An 18299-nucleotide genomic window follows, 5' to 3' on the forward strand; every position below is an offset into this window, starting at 1 on the left:
TGACTAACAGACACTAAAGAGTACAATTTCACACCAGATTATTGTGTTCAAAGGATAAGTGAGTGTGAAGTGAAAGAATTTGAGGGGCATGGATAGGATAAATAGACAAAGTCTTTTCCCTGGGGTGGGGGAGTCCAAAACTAGAGGGCATAGGTTTAGGGTGAGAGGGTAAGGATATATAAGAGTCCTAAGGGGCAACCTTTTCATGCAGAGGGTGGTGCGTGTATGGAATGGACTTCCAGAGGAACTGGTGGAGGCTAGTACAATTGCAACACTTAAAAGGCATCTGGATGGGTATATGAATAGGAAGGATTTGGAAGGGATATGGGCCATGTGCTGGCAGTTGGAACTAGATTAGGTTGGGATATCTGGTTGGCATGGACGAGTTAGACGGAAGGGTCTGTTTCTGTGCTGTACATATCTATGATTCTGTAATTAAGCACAAGGCGAAGATGTTGCAAAGGTGTGGAGTGTATTTCTGCGGTATCAGCAAGCTGCTAGCTTCTGTATCTATTCCCATTACATCAAGTGAATGCTTGTAAAATAGCAGGGCTTTCTCCTGTACAGATTCTCTGTCTCTCATGTTAGGTTACATATTTTGGGTGGAAATGCATGCACTGAAAAACGGCTTTTAAGACTTGCTGTGTGTAAACCAACTAATTTCTGTGTAAAGCAAGAATTTGCCAGTGTCGTATGTTAGAAATAGTTTTGGGAGCTGTAGGAACCTTTGAGAAAAAGCTGAAAGGAGATGAAGTATGCTCTTTCCGGCTATACTTTAAGGAACTATCGGGAGTGAAATGATTCATCAATGATTAATGGTGCAAGAGTAACTGTGAGATCCTTAAGGAGTGTGAAGAATAGAGAGAAGTGAAGCTGCATCTTATATTGTCCCTCCTGATAAGCTCATTGCACATTGTTCTACACTGCAAGCAAAAGCTACTCACAACTACATCATCTACCGCCATACCCACTCACCAACTTACCTTGGCACTTCCTGATCCATGAGAAAGAAAATGTCCACATGCCACTCACCAATTTGTTTGACTAACAGTTCATTTAGCTGAATCTAGAGGCCTTTGGAACTTGTCTTGTCTCCAGATATCTTCCTCCGACTTCACAAAATGTCAGAGAATCTTCTTACAGTCGGCCCACTATGGCTGCGCTGACCAAAAAACACCAAACTACACTAATCCCATTTATCTACAATTTGTCCATAGCCTGCTCTGCCCTGGCATTTTAAGTACTCATCCAGATGCTTCTTAAATGTTGTGAGAGTACCTGCTTCCACCATCCTCTAAAGCAGCACATTCCATATATCTACCATATCTCTAGATTGTTTCTCAGTCTTCTTCTAAACCACTTAGTCTTCACCTTAAACTATACCCTCTGGGCTTGGACATATCTGCCATGGGGAAAAGATTCTCACAATCTACTCTGTCTATGCCTCATAATTTTGTTTCTCTCAGTCAGATACCCACTCAGCCTCCTCTGCTCCAAGGAAAACAAACCCAGCCTAATCGGTCTCTCCTCATAACCGAGACGATTCAAACCAGGAAAAATGGTGGTCAGTCTACTCCCCACCATCACCAGTGGAATCACATCCTTCCAACAGCATACAGACCAGAATTGCACACAATATTCCATCTGTGGCCTAACAAATGGTTTATAAATTTGTAACAGAATTTCTTTGCTTCTATATTCTACACCCTGGTTAATGAAGGCAAGCATGCCTTCTTCACCACTCTGTCTACCTCTGCTGACACCTTCAGGAATCAATGGACTTGCGTACCAAGGTGCTTTTGTTCCTCAGTATCTACCATTCGTTGTGCAAAACCTTCCTTTGCTAAACCTCCCAAAATGCATCCCTTTCCACTCACCAGGATTAAATTATATCTGCCATTGTTCTGCCTAATTTACCAGCTGATCAATATCAGTTTGCAGCCTGAGATCATTCTCCTCACTATCAACAGTACCCCCAATATTTGTGTTATATGCAAACCTACTAATTGTACCTTCTATATTCACATCCAAGTCATGAATGTACATAACAAACAGCAATGGCCCCAGCACTGAACCTGTGATACACCACTGGTTACAGGCTTCCAATCACAAAAACAACCCTCCACCATTACCTTGTGCCTCCTATTTGTAAGACAATTTTGAATCAAGTTTGCCAATTTGCCTTGGATCCCATGGGCCAGCCTTCCATGTGGGACCTTATCAGAGGTCTTACTGAAGTCCATGCATAAATCACATCAACCTGCACTACTGTCATCAATATACTTAGTCACTTCTTCAAAAACATTGAATTAAATTAGTCAGAAGGGATCTCCCTCTAACAAATCTATGCTATCCCCGATCAGTCCCTGACTTTCCAAGTGAAAACCAAAACAACTACGGATGCTGGCAATCAGAAATAAAAACAGAAATTGCTGGAAAGGCTCAGCAGGTCTGGCAGCATCTGTTGAGAGAAATCAGAGTTAATGTTAACCTGAAACGGCTATTGATTAATCTTATCCTTCAGAATCTTTTTCAATAATTCCCCTACCACTGATGTCAGACTAACTGGTCTGTAATTACCTAGTCTATCCCTGTTGACCTTGGATGAATGCCTTTCCTACGCAGCCACAGCATAAGAGTCCTCCATTTTAAGCTGTTGCAAGCTCTTAAGCAGGAACCTGAGTAGCTTTCAATTTCCCACCTCATAATCAGCAAACTATCCAAAAGCACTGTGTTTCACACTATCAGTTTGCATCATGAAAGCTGATCGAGTTAATTTAGAACAGTTCTGCTCATGAATGTTTTTTTCTGTTTTTGTGATAGAAGAGTATATCAACAGAATTTTATCTTTAGTGAAAGCAACTTATATTTGCATCAATATCCAACTTTATTTTGGCTGACTGACATCAAGACTATTATATTCAGTAAATATAATTTGGATTGAAGTCCCTAAAATTTGACATGCGTTTCACCTTGACAGGTGATGGTTGATCAAAGTGAGCATACTGTGCCTTCTGGGAATTTCAAACTATATCAGACATACCACAAGAACTCTAATACAGCATGACTTCACAGACTTCTTGCATTGCTGCAACTTTTCAAATGTATCTCAATGACAGTATCTCAAGAGGTGGAAGCATGTCATTCAGGAGAGAACACCAGGCACAGCACAAAAATGTCTTGATCGGCTTACTTACATTGCTAGAAAATAGCTGAGATGGTTTTCATGAAAACACAATAGCAGCTCACAAATTGTTTCCAATTTGGCTCTGTCAATGCACTGCAGTAATTGTTGCTCAAATATACAGGTAAGTTCTATTATCATCTGCCCCAGCATACTTATGACAGTGTATCAATAAATTTGTTGCATTTATCATTCAGAAAATCATTACAGTTCCTTGGATTTTGGCATGAACAAGTTCTAATTCGCAGGACTGAAGATTTTAATGCTATATTCCTTTCCAGATCAAGTAATATACTTGGATAGATAAAACAGTAATTGTGGAATAATTTATATTTATGCATAGTGTCAATGAAGAGATAGCCACAAAATACTTTTTTAAAAAATGGCACAGTCTGTGTTCATTGGCCAGATGTTAATAGCCTTCACAATAAGTGATATATTACACAATTGTTTGTGCACATATCCCACTAAGGGCACTTTTAGATCTGGAGGATTGCACACATGCAGAGACTGCATGAGAGATAATGAGATAACTGCAAATTAGACTAATACTTGGCAGCCAACAGCCAACTGATTTCACTTTTGACTATCAATAAAAACTTTGCTGTAGATCTAAATGCCCCAGCTTAGGACCTGATTTCTTTAATAGTCATTATAGAAATACAGAAAGAACCAATTAATTAGTTTTTCCAGTTAGAGTAAACAAACTCTGAACAGTTTCTCGTTCTATTCAGGAGGCTCATTTTACAATGATTCTTTGTCTTTTATCGTAAAGTACCAGGTAGACAAGTATGGAATGTCACCTGGCACGGTACAAGTTTTCTTCCACTTCTTCTTTCAACAAGGAATAGCAATCAAAGTGGTTTAATTTTGTATAAAGGAGTATTTCTTCCAGCGTTCATGTAAACCACAAGGTTCCTAGTTTTACTGCAATGTTATTCACGACCAGTATACATCAAGCTTCTGCTGGGTGTTAGAAACTTGGTTTATAGAATAAGTGAATGATTACATTGAATTTTACATCATTGAACCACTTCATCCAAACCTATTTTCATGGCAAGTGTAAGTCCCATCTCACCTTATTAATATTTGCTTCTATTCCTTTTTGCCTTATCTAACTTTCCTTTACATACAACAGCTATAATAATAGTGCATATTAGATGTCTACATTTTATGCATAAAATGTAATACTTGGAGTATCTTGTTCCAGGGGTCAGGGTATATGATCTGCATAGACCTCTGAATGAAAATTTTAATTCAAAACAGTTCTATGGGGATAAGGTTGAGCGAGTACTAAAGGATTATAAGTGTCTCGAACAAAATCATTGCCCTCTGAATTTTAAATGGAACTGCTGTCATGCTATAATGATTCCAATGCCTCCTGCTTCAAATGCAAGGTAGAAGTGAGATTGGGATAGACTTGAAAGACAATGGAAACCTGGAGCATATCATTACTGAACTAGGAACACCATTTGTTTCTTTTTGTGGCCCCACCACTCCACAACTTTATCAAAGTCTCTGAATAGTTCTTATCTTGCCTGGTTAGGTTCCTTGAAAACGGGTTTTGATAATCCTAACTTGGAATATTTTGTGCTTTGGCAAATGGTTAGAAGATATTTCAAACCTAAATTTCTTATGAAAATCATACACATTTTTATTTTCCATGAGGTAATACAATCATTTATTTCTTTCCATCAGTTTGTGTTTCTTGTTTTATCCAAATAGCCACACATATTGGTATGGTAATAATTAACTGATTGCATTTTCCAGTCCCTTTAGAAGATTCCCAACAGTGAGCCATCTAATTTTCATTTATCAACATGCAAGTGCCATTGATAACGGGGTCAATTTTAACTCCCACAACCTGGTGAAAGCCAGGTGAATGGATGCAAGCAGTCACAATGAAGAGAAGACTGACTGACTTATTTTCTATTCAAAACTGGGTAACGATCAAAGTACGCTAAGAGTTGCCTCCAGAACCAGAAAAGACTTGATAAGTTTCAAATATTTTTACATTTCCTTCTAGACCAGGACAAACCTTTGTCAATTGGAATTCAGCATATCGCCTGCTAATAAGGCCAAATCATTTCTACCTGAGAATTAAAGTCAAGCCCATTATCGCAGCAGTGGAAATTATATTCAACTGTGTGAAATTTGTATTGTCTTTTTACACAGATGACTTTAAGATTATGAAGAAGCCAAGGTAGTTATTTATTTCCAATATTGGTTCGGCACTTTCTATGCATACTTCAAAGTAAATGTTAATTAGATAACTTTGTGGGCGGCACGGTGGCACAGTGGTCAGCACTGCTGCCTCACAGTGCCAGAGACCCGGGTTCAATTCCCACCTCAGGCGACTGACTGTGTGGAGTTTGCACATTCTCCCCGTGTCTGCGTGGGTTTCCTCCGGGTGCTCCGGTTTCCTCCCACAGTCCAAAAGATGTGCAGGGCAGGTGAATTGGCCATGCTAAATTGTCCATAGTGTTAGGTTAGGGGTAGATGTAGGGGTATGGGTGGGTTGCGCTTCGGCGGGGCGGTGTGGACTTGTTGGGCCAAAGGGCCTGTTTCTAATCTAAAAACTGTTAGCATGCAGGTGTTATGTGTTTTCCACCAAAAAAAAGTAGAGAGAGAATATTTGAGTAAACAGAAACAAAATTTGACCATTGGGAAATACCTAAATTTTTTTCTTGATTATGATTCCTTTTTCATTCACAGAATGTGGATATCCCTGTCAAGGTCAGCATTGGTAGCCCAACCCCATTTCACTAAGTGGCATTTTTAGGTCACTTCAGAGTTAAAAATCAACCACATTGCTATAGGTCTGAAGTCACAAAAAGACTAGACTAAGTAAAAAGTACCAGATTTTTTTCACAAACTGACATTAAGGAACAAGATTTTTGAATGAAAATCTGATATTATTAGTAATGGTGATCATGCTATGTTTCTAATGCAAAATGTATTTAAATAATTGAATTTAAATTCCTCATTGTGCCATTCTACCATGGTGAGATTTAAATTCATGTCTTTGGACTATTTGATTACTAATTCAGTATCATAACCTGAAGACTATAATGCCCTATACACACTTTACTATCCACCCTCGTTTACATTCGTAGCCTGTTTTTAGGGCTTTACCTGTATATCCATCTGCGGGTGAGTAAAATGGGTTGCCTTGAAATGGATGCTATCAAATGTGTACCATTAAAATCAATGTATCAGACACATAATGTCAAATCAGCTTCTGACTCCATCTACCAGCTGTTTTACAGGCAATTCATATGTGATATATTAAAAATGTTATATCTGCAAGTGCGTTATGTGATTTTTTTTTTCATTATGCATTCCAAAGTTCATTTTCTTTAATGGAAACTACAAATGTCAACTTGTCATCTTGTATTACATCTTCCCACCCACCATCTAACCTCACACCTTGAATGCATTGTCTGAGCCTCGACAAGGTGACTTAAAAGAAGTTCTGGGATTTACATATTAATGAACCAAAACCTGCAACCCATTCTAAAAGATGAAAGGCTTAACAATCCAGGTTGGTTCAAAATATTGTTTCAGTTTCATGACACTGTAAACTTTTGGTAAAATTCTGTATCTTATGATCTTATACTCCACAACCACCTGATGAAGGAGCAGCACTCCGAAAGCTAGTGCTTCCAAACAAACCTGTTGGACCATAACCTGGTATTGTGTGATTTTTAACTCTTCCCACCAGTGGAAGTGCTACAGCTTCACTGTGAGTAGAATAATGTGCAAGCAGCAGCAGGTTTTGTAACTGATCAAATACAAACCATAATAAAACAGAGACAGCAAACAGCCAGATACTTACTAGTCACAGTTACACTCTGATTGACCATAAGAGTTTATGCCCAAAACGTCGACTCTCCTGCTCCTCAGATGCTGCCTGACCTGAGTTTAAAAAACCAAGTTGAATTTCCTGAATGTTCCTGTGTTACTGCCGGAGAGCAAATATTCAATAATGGTTTTTATAGGCATAGATTAAAGTCTAAAAATCACAACTATGCCATGGACTCTAGCCTAGTATGAGCAACACTCTGAAAGTCTGTTAGTCTTACTGAATGTTTACATTATTTGTCAGCGGTAACAATCACTTGAACAGTGTGACAAAGTATGATTTGGAAATCTTAGCTCATAAGTTAATTTTCTCAAACTTGACCATTTGTAGTGACATCATTGGAAGATTTTAGTTTTCCCTCAGCTGAACTTTTAGATGTTTAAACAAATCTTATACTATTGCATTATATGTTCCATTAGTATCAATATACACATTATTTTTACAATGGGGAATTGAACATTTAGCCTTCATTATACTTATATAACTTTTAACATATTTATGTTTATAAGTCATCTAAATTTCTTCTTGTAAGAAGTATCAGCTGTTCAAATATAGATTGGAGTACTATAAACATCATTAAACATTTATTTTCATGTGTAATTCCTTGAATAAACAAAAATTGTATTCCCAGTTCATTACAAATGAATTTGAAATAATATGTATTTTGAAGTATGAAATACTAAATATTTCTGCTCCTATCCTTTGACTTTTCTACCCCCATTCTCTGCCTGTAGTCAAAGGTCGTAATGTAACAAGGGATGCAAGAGGATCTAGGATGGTGGTGAATTAATCCTAAAAATTGGTTCTGATGAAAACGTATACTATCAGACTCAGTGGAATCAAGAACTTGAAATAATATCTTAATTATTAGCATCTTGTTGTTACTTCTAATAATCAATGTTATTAATTTAGTCAATGCTTTTGATTTTTATTAACATGTAATATGACATAGATGAATGCATAATATGGATATTAATGATCCAAAATCATGAATGCATTCCAAGTCTATGGCATGGTTAGGGAAGGAGTACTCTGACAGTTGAATATAGTTTTCATTCAGTTATATTAACATAAACAATTGAAATGGTTGCACAAGAAAAGTCACACTGAGTGTCATATGTAAATAGTAGCAGCAAAATATACTTAAAGCCTCGATATCTGGATGTGCAAAGTATTTATAATAAGACTAATGAGCTAGAGGCACATATAGCAATGAATTGTTTTGATCAAATCACCATCTACAGAAATGGTTGGGAAATACATTTTCTAGGGTGTAACACTTTTTAATAGAAGGCAGAATGGAAAAGGTGAAGGAGGAGGAGGCCTGACAGGAAACTATGACATAAAGACCCTAGCAAGATGGATTTTGGGTTAAAAGAACAGGAAGTAGAATCAGTATGGGTAAAGTTTAGGAATAACAGAGTCAGAAAATATCAGTGGTAGTAGTTTACATGCCCCTTAACAACAGTTATAACATTGGACAGAGCATTAAAGAAGAAATAGTTAGAACTTATGACAAAGATACAACAAAGTAATTGTGATTAACTTTAATCTTCATTTACATCGAACCAATGAAGTTGGCAAGGATTGACTGGAAGATACAGAATGCTTTCATGATAGTTTCCTGGAGCAATACATTGTGGAACCAACGAAGGAGGAAGGTATTTTAGATCTAGTATTGTACAGTAAGATAATTGAATGTCTTAGTAAAAGATCCACAATGAAATAATGATCATAATATATTGAATTCCATTTAATTTTGAAAGCAAAGCATATGGTCTTTAGCACAAATCTTAACCTTAAAGCCAATTATGTAGGTATGAGGAAACAGCTGTCTAACACCGAAAGGTAAATAAGGCTTGGTAATAAATAAGCAGTGGGAAACTTATAAAGAAATAATTCAATATATTCAACAAGAATATGTTCCATTGAGAAACAAAACCCCAGTAAGAAAACTCTGTACCTGGATCTATCCATGGCTTATGAAGATTGTTAAGGATAGTCTTAGAATAAATTAAGTGAGTTTTGTGGTTTTGAGTAGTGTAATAATCAAGAGGGTTTGGATTGTTTTAGGAAATAGCAAAGTGTCCCCCAAAATTAATGAAAATGCAAATAATAAGACATGAGAATAATCCAGCCTGTAATAAGTTTGTAAAGGTTTTCACAGGCATCTAGAGAGTGGCTAAAATAAACCTGGTGATAAAGGAGTAAAAGGCAAAGTCAATGAAAATATATTTATTGTCAGGCTTCACAGTACAAGAAAAAATTATGTACTGGAATGTAAAGGTAATAAAAGGATTATTAAAAATCAAACATTTGAGCTTATTAATATCAGCAGAGAAAAGTTTTGGAGAAACTAAAGGAGCTAAAAATCTGTCATGACCTAATTAGGACATGGATTTATAGGGTCCTACCTACAGAATGGAGACAGGCCCTCTGGCCCAAACTGATCCATGCTGACCAAAATGTCCGTCAACGCTAACCCCATTTCCCTGCATTTCGCATATATCCTTATAAACCTTTCCTATTCATGTATTTGTCCAAATACCTTTTAAATGTTATTAATGTACCCGCCTCAACCATTTCCACTGGCAGGTCTTTCCATATGCATACCACTTCTGAGTAAAAAGGTTGCCTCTCAGGTTCCCTTTTATTCCTTCCCCTCTAACTTTAAACTGATGCCCTCTAGTTCTTGATTCCCCAGCCCTGGGAAAAAGACTGTGTGCATTCACCCTATCCATGCCTCTCATGATCCTATACACTTTTGTAAGATCCCCCCTCAGTTTCCTATGCTCGAAAGAGAAAAGTCCTAGCTTGTCCAACCTTTCCCTATAACTTAGACCCTTGAGTGCTGGCAACATTCTTGCAATTTTCTTCTGCACTCTTTCCAGTTTAATAACATCTTTCCCACAGCAAGGTGACCAAAACTGAGCACAATACTCCAAGTGCGCCCTCAACAATGTCCTGTATAACTTCACATAATTTCCCAACTTATATACTTAGTGCCCTGACTAATGAAGGCCAATGTCAAAACACCTTCTTCACTGCCCTGTCTATCTGTAACACCACTTTCAGAGAAACATGCAACTGAACTCCAAGGTCCCTCTGTTTCATTATACTCCTTAAGGCCCTACCATTCATCATGAAACTCCTACTTTAATTTGACTTTCCAAAATGCAAGACCCACACTTATCTATATGAAACTCCATTTGCCATTTCTTGGCCCACTTCCCCAGCTGATTGAGGGCCTGCTAATTTCTGATAACCTTCCTCACTGTCCATGATTCCTCCTATATTAGTATCATTTGCAAATTTACTAATCATGCCTTGTACATTCTCATACAAATAATTGATATGGATAACAAACAGGATTGGGTCCAGTACCAACCCCTGAGGCACTCCACTGGTCATAGGCCTCCAATCTGTCAAGTATTCTTCTGCTTTACCATCTGCTTCCTATCATCAAGCCAATTGTATATCCAATTTGCCAGCTCGCCCTGAATTCCATGCAATCTGACTTTTCGCAGCAGTCTACCATATGAAACCTTATCAAAGGCCTTACTGAAATCCATATAGACTACATCTACCCCCCTGCCCTTGTCAACTTTCCTTGTCACTTCATCAAAGAACTCTAACAAATTTGTGAGGTATGATCTCCTGCGCACAAAGCGATGCTGACTATTCCTAATCAAACCCTGTGTTTTCTAAATGCATGTATATCTTATCTCTCAGATTCTTCTCAAGTAACTTACCTGCCACAGATGTTAGGCTTACATCCTATGTTTCTAAAGGTGGTAGCTGTAAAGATAGTGAATGTGCTGGTTATGATTTTCTAAAAGTCAGTTGATTCTGAATGGTCCCAGAAAATTGAAAGTGTAATGAGGTCAGACAGGTGCACTTCTTAGAATATGAGTTGATGCATTGAGCCACCTCCCATTGGCAGATATACCACTGGTAGTACCACCACTGGAAGAGTCCATAATGGCTTTAAATTTTATTGACACACTTACAGTCACATCTGACAGCATCAGACTTTGGACGCAGAAGGATCCAGTCCTGGCAAAACTGAATCAGCTGGTGGTGATGGGGAAACCAAAGGGCCATCACAACCAAAATTGAAACCTTTTTTGGATTCAGAGAGTTCAGATCACAGTAGAAGACAGCATCTAATTTTAGTGAGCAAGAATAATTGTCCCAGATAAGGTTGCCACTAAATACTGACTGAACTCCACAGCCTCATCTAGGGATCTCCAAAATGAAGATGTTGGCAAGAGGTTATGTCTGGTAGCCAGGCTTGGACGCAGACATAGCTGCATTGGTGGGGCAATGCCCAGACTGCCAACAAGGAGAGACATTACCACCAGCAGCTCCTCCACATTAGTGGGAATGGCCAGGTAAACCCTCAATTTGGTTACACGTCAACTGTGCAGTCTTTTCATGGACTCAATGTTCTTAGTCATTTTAGACATCCACACAAAGTGGTTGGACAGACATGGAGGTCATTCATCAAACAAGGGAATGACAATAGGAAAACTATGTGCATTTTTGCAATACATGGACTCCCAGAAGTGTTAGTCACAGATAATAGGCCATTGTTTGCCAGTAGGGAATTTGAGTATTTCTGAATGTTGATTGGGATTCAATATATGAGGACAGCTTCATACCATCCATCATCCAATGTCCTGGTAGAAAGAGCAATCCAAACTTTGAAGGCAGACTTGAAGAAACAGCCTTCAGCTTTACTAAATACCAAACTGTCCCAGTTCCTATTTGACTATAGGACCACCCCTTGTGCACCTGCAGAAATAGCTCCAGTTGCTAATGGGGAGAAGTCTCCAAACCAGGTTAAACCTGAATTTTCAGGACCTGGGGGTGGACATTGATATATCACCAGGAATGCCAGTGCCAGATGCCATACTCTGCCAAGTAAGAATGACAGTTTACTACAGGGGACGAAGTTTGGTGTAGGAACTTGGGTCAATGCAAGGTCAGGATCAGTGATGTTTACAGTTCGGGTAGGAGCAATGGTCCTGAACAAACGTATGGACCATATGAAAGCCATGAACTCTCAAACACTGCAGGAGCAAAATATGCCCAAGGTCCTTGGAACAGTTGGAAAGGCAGTTGAAACCCGTGCGTTCTCCCTCTTCATCAAGCGTTGAAGAGACCTCTGAATCTGAGATGGACCCAGTGGATCTTGCTGCATTGATGCCTTTGCTGCTGGTAAAAGAGAGTGAATTTCTCCCAAGACACTTGAGTGCAAGAGGAGAGTTGCTGCGTATTACATGCCACTCATATCTGATGCAGAGTTGGAGGAACCTGACCCAGTGATCACTTACCTCAGGAGGCTACAAGAGAAAGGACTGGTCAATGTCCTTGGACTCAGAGTGGGAGTGATACAGTGATTGTAACAAGATCAGCCAGGTAGATCTAATAGCATATGATTTCCCTGATTGAGGCTAATAATCTGGTCCAAATAGGGACCCCTGGCTGATAGATAAAAAGATGAGTGCCAGACATTCTGGCATTCTGAGTGCTGGCTCTGAGGAAGCTATACCAGTGTCAAGGATTCTCCATGTGTAAATAAAAGGAGACTTGGTGACAGGATATTGACCCTGTTTGAAGTTATTTTAGGAAGTTGATAATATATTAGTACTATTCAAGAATGGAAAAAAAGAGAGAAAACAGGGAACTACAAGTCAGCTGTTCATCAAGTATTTGAAAAGTTCTGGAATCTATTACCAACAAGTCTTAACAATGCATTTATACAAGTCATAGTATGATGTAACAAAGTCACCACGATTTTTAAAAGCAAAATTATTTTTTACAAATTCATTTAATTTTTTTAAAGATGCAACTCGTAGGGTGGATAAAGGGGAAACCAGTAGTGACCTACATAGGTTTATACACTCATCTTGAAGGTAAATAATTACTATATTATTTCAATTGTTCCTATTGAATGCCTCTGATTGCTGATTGGCATTGAAAATGTAATTACTGAGGCTTGAATTTTTACAGAGAGGTTCTATTATTATGGAATAGGCCAGACCACTCAAAACATTCTTGAGCAGGCACCCTAGGCCATAACTTTGCAATTCGGTTCGGTAAGCATACAGGGAAAAATGACCAGAGTAAGTTAGCTAGGTTGACTAATGGTTTTTAAAACAGACAGAAATTTATTCACAAAATTACACAATGAAACACAAGGAACAGAATAAAGAACCCCTACAGAACTCAGTCTATCCAACGAGACTTAATTATACTGTTCCGAATATACACAACTGTCCCAATAAGCAAACCCCCTTAATAAAAAGTAAAAGATCAGGAACAGATGCTTACAGGTTGAAGTTAGAAGGGCAGAAAGAGAGAGAGAGTTTCGACACAGCTCAATGTTGAACTCCCAACTAGTTCTACTCAGCTAGAGAGCTGACCACTCTCCTTTCATTATATAGGTCACTTCTAAAACATGACCACTTTGGCCTGAAGTCTCATCTTTTTACATATAAACAAAACAGCCTCACAACACCCTTTAATCTCTGTACCAAACCACTCTAATTGGAACCAGATTATAACCTCTCTGAAAAAAACCAAGGACACAGTATCCTTGAGAAAAGGGACAGCTTTTAGATAAAAGGTACCAGCTTTCTGACACTATGCCCTGGTGAAAATGGCACCAGAGGCATGCATCTTAAAGTTCCAACCTCAAACCCAGCTCCACCATGTTTGCAGGATAGAAATGGGGACAGATTGTACTTTGCATATCTGATTCACAGAAGCAACTACACATGCTTAAGTTTAACCGCCTTCAGTCTGATGGGATATTCAAAATGGTGGCACAGTGGTTAGCACGCCTGAGCACTCACAGCGCCAAAGACTGGGTTCAATTCCCGCCTCAGGCGACTCTCTGTGTGGAATTTGCACAGTCTCCCCATGTCTGCGTGGGTTTCCCCCGGGTGCTCCGGTTTCCTCCCACAATCCAAAAATGTGCAGGTTAAGTGAATTGGCCATGCTAAATTACCCGTAGTGTTAGGTGAAGGGGTAAATGTAGGGGAATGGGTCTGGGTGGGTTACACTTCGGTGGGTCAGTGTGGACTTGTTGGGCCGAAGGGCCTGTTTCCATACTGTAAGTAATCTAATCTAATAACTTGTGCACTTTAAACCTGGGAGTAGAATAACTAAACTTATCCAAGTTCTTTAGAGAACCTGTTTGGATATGGTGGTCCTAGAACACCTTTGGGACAGGGATGGTGTTCTTTGGAATTATTAAAATTAAGCATTAATGTGTATAAAATTGGATAAACTCATTGGAACTGTTGAGCTAACTAAAAATATCAGAAGTACCCATTAAAAGTAACTGTCAAAGCATTTAAATTTCTTGTCATTTAAGTATTTGAAAAGTGTAGTATTAAACTAAGTCAGTGATTGCTATTTCACTCTGTCTATTGATGTAAGTCTGAGGAATTTATTGACAGGGTCAGTGTTTTATAACTAAGGTTGCCTCTAAATTCACAATTGGTTGAAAGCTCCAACTGCTTATAAAGGCTCTGAAATGGATCTGTGAGGATTTTTGCTTATTCTTTTCATCAATAAAGCAAGTTAAATATGCGGGTGGGTTTTTAATCAAATATCATCTTTATAAGTACTACGAACTTCATCAATAGGCATTTAGTAATTCAACTTTATTGATCTCCTCATGTGGGGTCTTCATATCTGACTATGGTGCATACTGAGTGAGTTACCTTGGAGGATGTAAAGCAAAAGTTGATGTGGGGAGGGTATGGGTTGCCATATGTTGCACTACATTGGTATAGAGCTATGAAGCACCATTTGGAGGGTGGAGAGGCATAGATTGTCATTGAAGGTGAGAGGTACCTTGGGGAGGTGGAATAAGGGGACATAAGAAGGCATGGGGAGTATGAATTGCCATGAAATGTGAGTGGAGGGTGTAGGCTGTCATAATAGCACATGAGAATGTGTGAAGTAGCATAGGTTTGCATAAAGTACATAAGGGCCTTCAAGTGTGGGTGGGAGCATGAGAGGGAATGGGTTAACTTTCTTTTATTCATTCATGGGATTTGAGCGTCACTGGCTAGACCAATATTTATTGCCCATCCTTAATTGCCAAGAGGGCAGTTTGAGATTCAACCACATTGGAGTCACATATACTTAGACCAGATAAGGATGGCAATTTCCTTCCCTAAAGGACATTAGTGAACCAGTTGTTTTTTTTTCCCAACAATCGATAATGGATTCACGTTCATCATTAGATTCTTAATTCCAAATTTTTTCTATTGAATTCAAATCCTTCCATCTGTTACGGTGGGATTTGAACCTGGGTCCCCAGAACATCACCTGGGTCTCTGGATTAAGTCCAGTGATAATATCACTAAGCCATGACCTCCCCATTATGGATGAAGCAAAAGGATTACCTGAGGGGTCGAGGACTGGAAGACTGTTTCCTTCCTTCATTCTTCCTTGCACATCTGAGAAATGTGCCAGAATACTAATTCTGGCCTTTCCCAAAATCCACTTCAACACTTGGCAGCCTGTGTATGCTTTCAGAGCGCAGAAGTCACAAATCCCATAAACCCTGGCATCCCAAGGATGAAGATCTGAATTTCCATGCACTTCTCCTGAGTTAAATTTGCAGAACCAAGAATTAACCTGACTGCGCTCCCAAGGCGTGTCAAGTCAAATTCATGTCAAATCTTTGATCTAAAACCTTTTTCTCGATTTTCTGAGTTTAGTGAAAGTACAGTAGTTTGGGAATTATGATAATAGACTAGCAAACTCAACAATTTATTGTTCAAATTCCACCGTCACAAGCTGTGAAGTTGAAGTTTGTAGTTTGTGGACTAATCAATATATTAGTGTAAAAACCCAACTGGTCCACTCATCTCCATCACAGAAGATGCCACCCTGCCACCCCAACTTGACCAAGTATTCTAATTGGTTTCAGTCCCACATTGTGTGATTGATATTCAATGTCTTGGTACAACTGGGAATGAACAATGAATACTGCCTGGATAACATCTAAAGATCTGCTACAGTGGTGGTAGGAACACAATGTTAGCATCAGTATTCGAAATTATAGAGAGAAAAATATCAGACTGGGTTCTCATTCTGAAGAATTTTACAGTTCTTGCACTTGTCAAGTATCCTGGCAGTGAAAGGGAGCAGGAGTTGCCAGCTCTGCAATATAAGTGCCTTCCACTGCACTCCTTGTGAGACAATAAACACAGGAGTACTGGCCCCAGCTTTTCAACAAACATTCAGTCCTTCTCTTCCCAGTGCCATAATGACCAACCTACCACCCCAGGCGAAAGAGAGGACTACAGATGCTGGAGATTTGAGTCAAGAGTGCGGTGCTGGAAAAGCACAGCAGGTCAGGCAGCATCCGAGGAGCAGGAGAATTGATGTTTTGCACAAAAGCCCTTGAGTGGCTTTGTCCAAAATGTTGACTCTCCTGTTCCTCAGATGCTACCTGACCTGCTGTGCTTTTCCAGCACCACACTCTTGAACCTGCCACCCCACCCCAATCTCCAGCCTCAATAATCTCTTCCTCCATTGAGCTACACCACCGCATACCCTATTCACAGCACCCAGCAACAAGTATGGTGCTTCTATCTGGTACATTATATACCACAACAAACCCCGCCCGCCCCCCAATCCAACCTCCACATCTAGTCCCTATGCCCTGCTTTTCATCTGACAGATGACAGAAAGGCAACTGAACATTTTGAGGATTGCTCTAATAATAGAGATATGATTTTTCCAATCAAGAAAACAAGATTATAAAGCCAAATCAAGAAGAATTATAAGTGGAGCTATCAAAAATTAGAAGTATTAGATATTACGTTGGACATGTGTAATACCAACCAAAGCTGAGCAGATTTCTTATGCTGTCTTCATACACACATAGAGGCATAGAACCATACAGGAAACAGACCCTTCAGTCCAACTTGTCCGTGCTGACCAGATATCCTAAACTGGCCCAGCCCCATTTACTAGCATTTAGCTCATATCCCTCTATTATTATACCCACCTTGATGCCTTTTAAATGTTGTAATTGTACCAGCCTCCATGATTTCCTCTGGCAGCTCATTCCAATCACACACCATCCTCTGTGAAAAAATTACCCCTCAGGCTGCTTTTAAATCTTCTCACTCTCACCCCAAACCTATGCCCTCCAGTCTTGGCCTCCCCCACCCTGGCAAAAAGTACCCAGCCATTCATCCCATCCATGCTCCTCATGATTCCGTAAATCCCTATGCAGTCACTCCTCAGCCTCCAGCGTTCCAGGGAAAAATATCCCAGCCTATTCAGCCTCTCCCCACAATTCAAACTCTCCAATTCCAGCAATGTCCCCGTAAATCTATTCGAGCACCCTTCAAGTTAAACAACATCCTTCCTATAGCAGGGTGACCAGAATTGTACACAGTATTCCAAAAGTGGCCTCACCAATGTCCCTCAGAACCACACCATAACCTCCCAACTCCCACACCCAATGCACCAACCAACAAAGGCAAGCATGTCAAACACTCTCTGCACCACTCCATCCACCTGCAACTCCACCCTCAAGGAACATGAAGCTGCACCCCCAGTTCTCTCCATTGAGCAACACTCCCCAGGACCCTACCATTAACTATATAGGTCCTGCCCCGTCTGTGTATACCAAAATGCAAAAAACTTCAGACTTATCTAAATTAAGCTCTATCCAGATGTGCAAAGAAAGTATTTTACACAAGCAGTGGTAGATGTTTGCAACCCGTAGCCAGGGGAGACAGTAGAAGCAGATATGTGAGTAACATAAGCATTCAGACAGAGTCAGAACATGCTGGAAATGGAGGGATACGGAGCACGTGTAGGCAGATAGGAATAGTTTAGAATGGGCAACATGGTCACCTCAGTCATAGTGGGCTGAAGGGCCAGACATTCACCGTTCCCTCATGGAAAGTGTTTTGCAAGAACACCAACATATCCACCCCCCAACCGATCACCCCTCTCCCCCTCCATGCTCCCCCCATCCCCAATGCCAGACAAAAGGGCACTACCCACTTGGGTTGATACTCATGTATGGAAGGCATAGGTTTGGGGTGAGAGTGAAAAGATTTAAAAAGAGCCTGAGGGATAACTTTTCACACAGAGGATGGTACGCGGTTGGAATGAGCTGCCATTTAAAAGGCATCTAGATGGGTATAATAATGGAGGGATATGAGGCAAATGCTGGTAAATGGGACCAGGTCAGTT

At 39.7% G+C, this 18299-nt stretch overlaps 1 protein-coding gene across 2 annotated transcripts in view; it reads left to right on the forward strand.

The window, feature by feature from the left end:
- cacna2d3a (calcium channel, voltage-dependent, alpha 2/delta subunit 3a) overlaps window positions 1–18299 on the forward strand; it is a 950991-nt gene that overhangs the window by 906030 nt on the left and 26662 nt on the right. The gene's annotated exons all lie outside the window — the stretch shown is intronic.

Source organism: Chiloscyllium punctatum, chromosome 12 (genome assembly GCF_047496795.1).
Source record: "Chiloscyllium punctatum isolate Juve2018m chromosome 12, sChiPun1.3, whole genome shotgun sequence".
Taxonomy (NCBI): domain Eukaryota; kingdom Metazoa; phylum Chordata; class Chondrichthyes; order Orectolobiformes; family Hemiscylliidae; genus Chiloscyllium; species Chiloscyllium punctatum.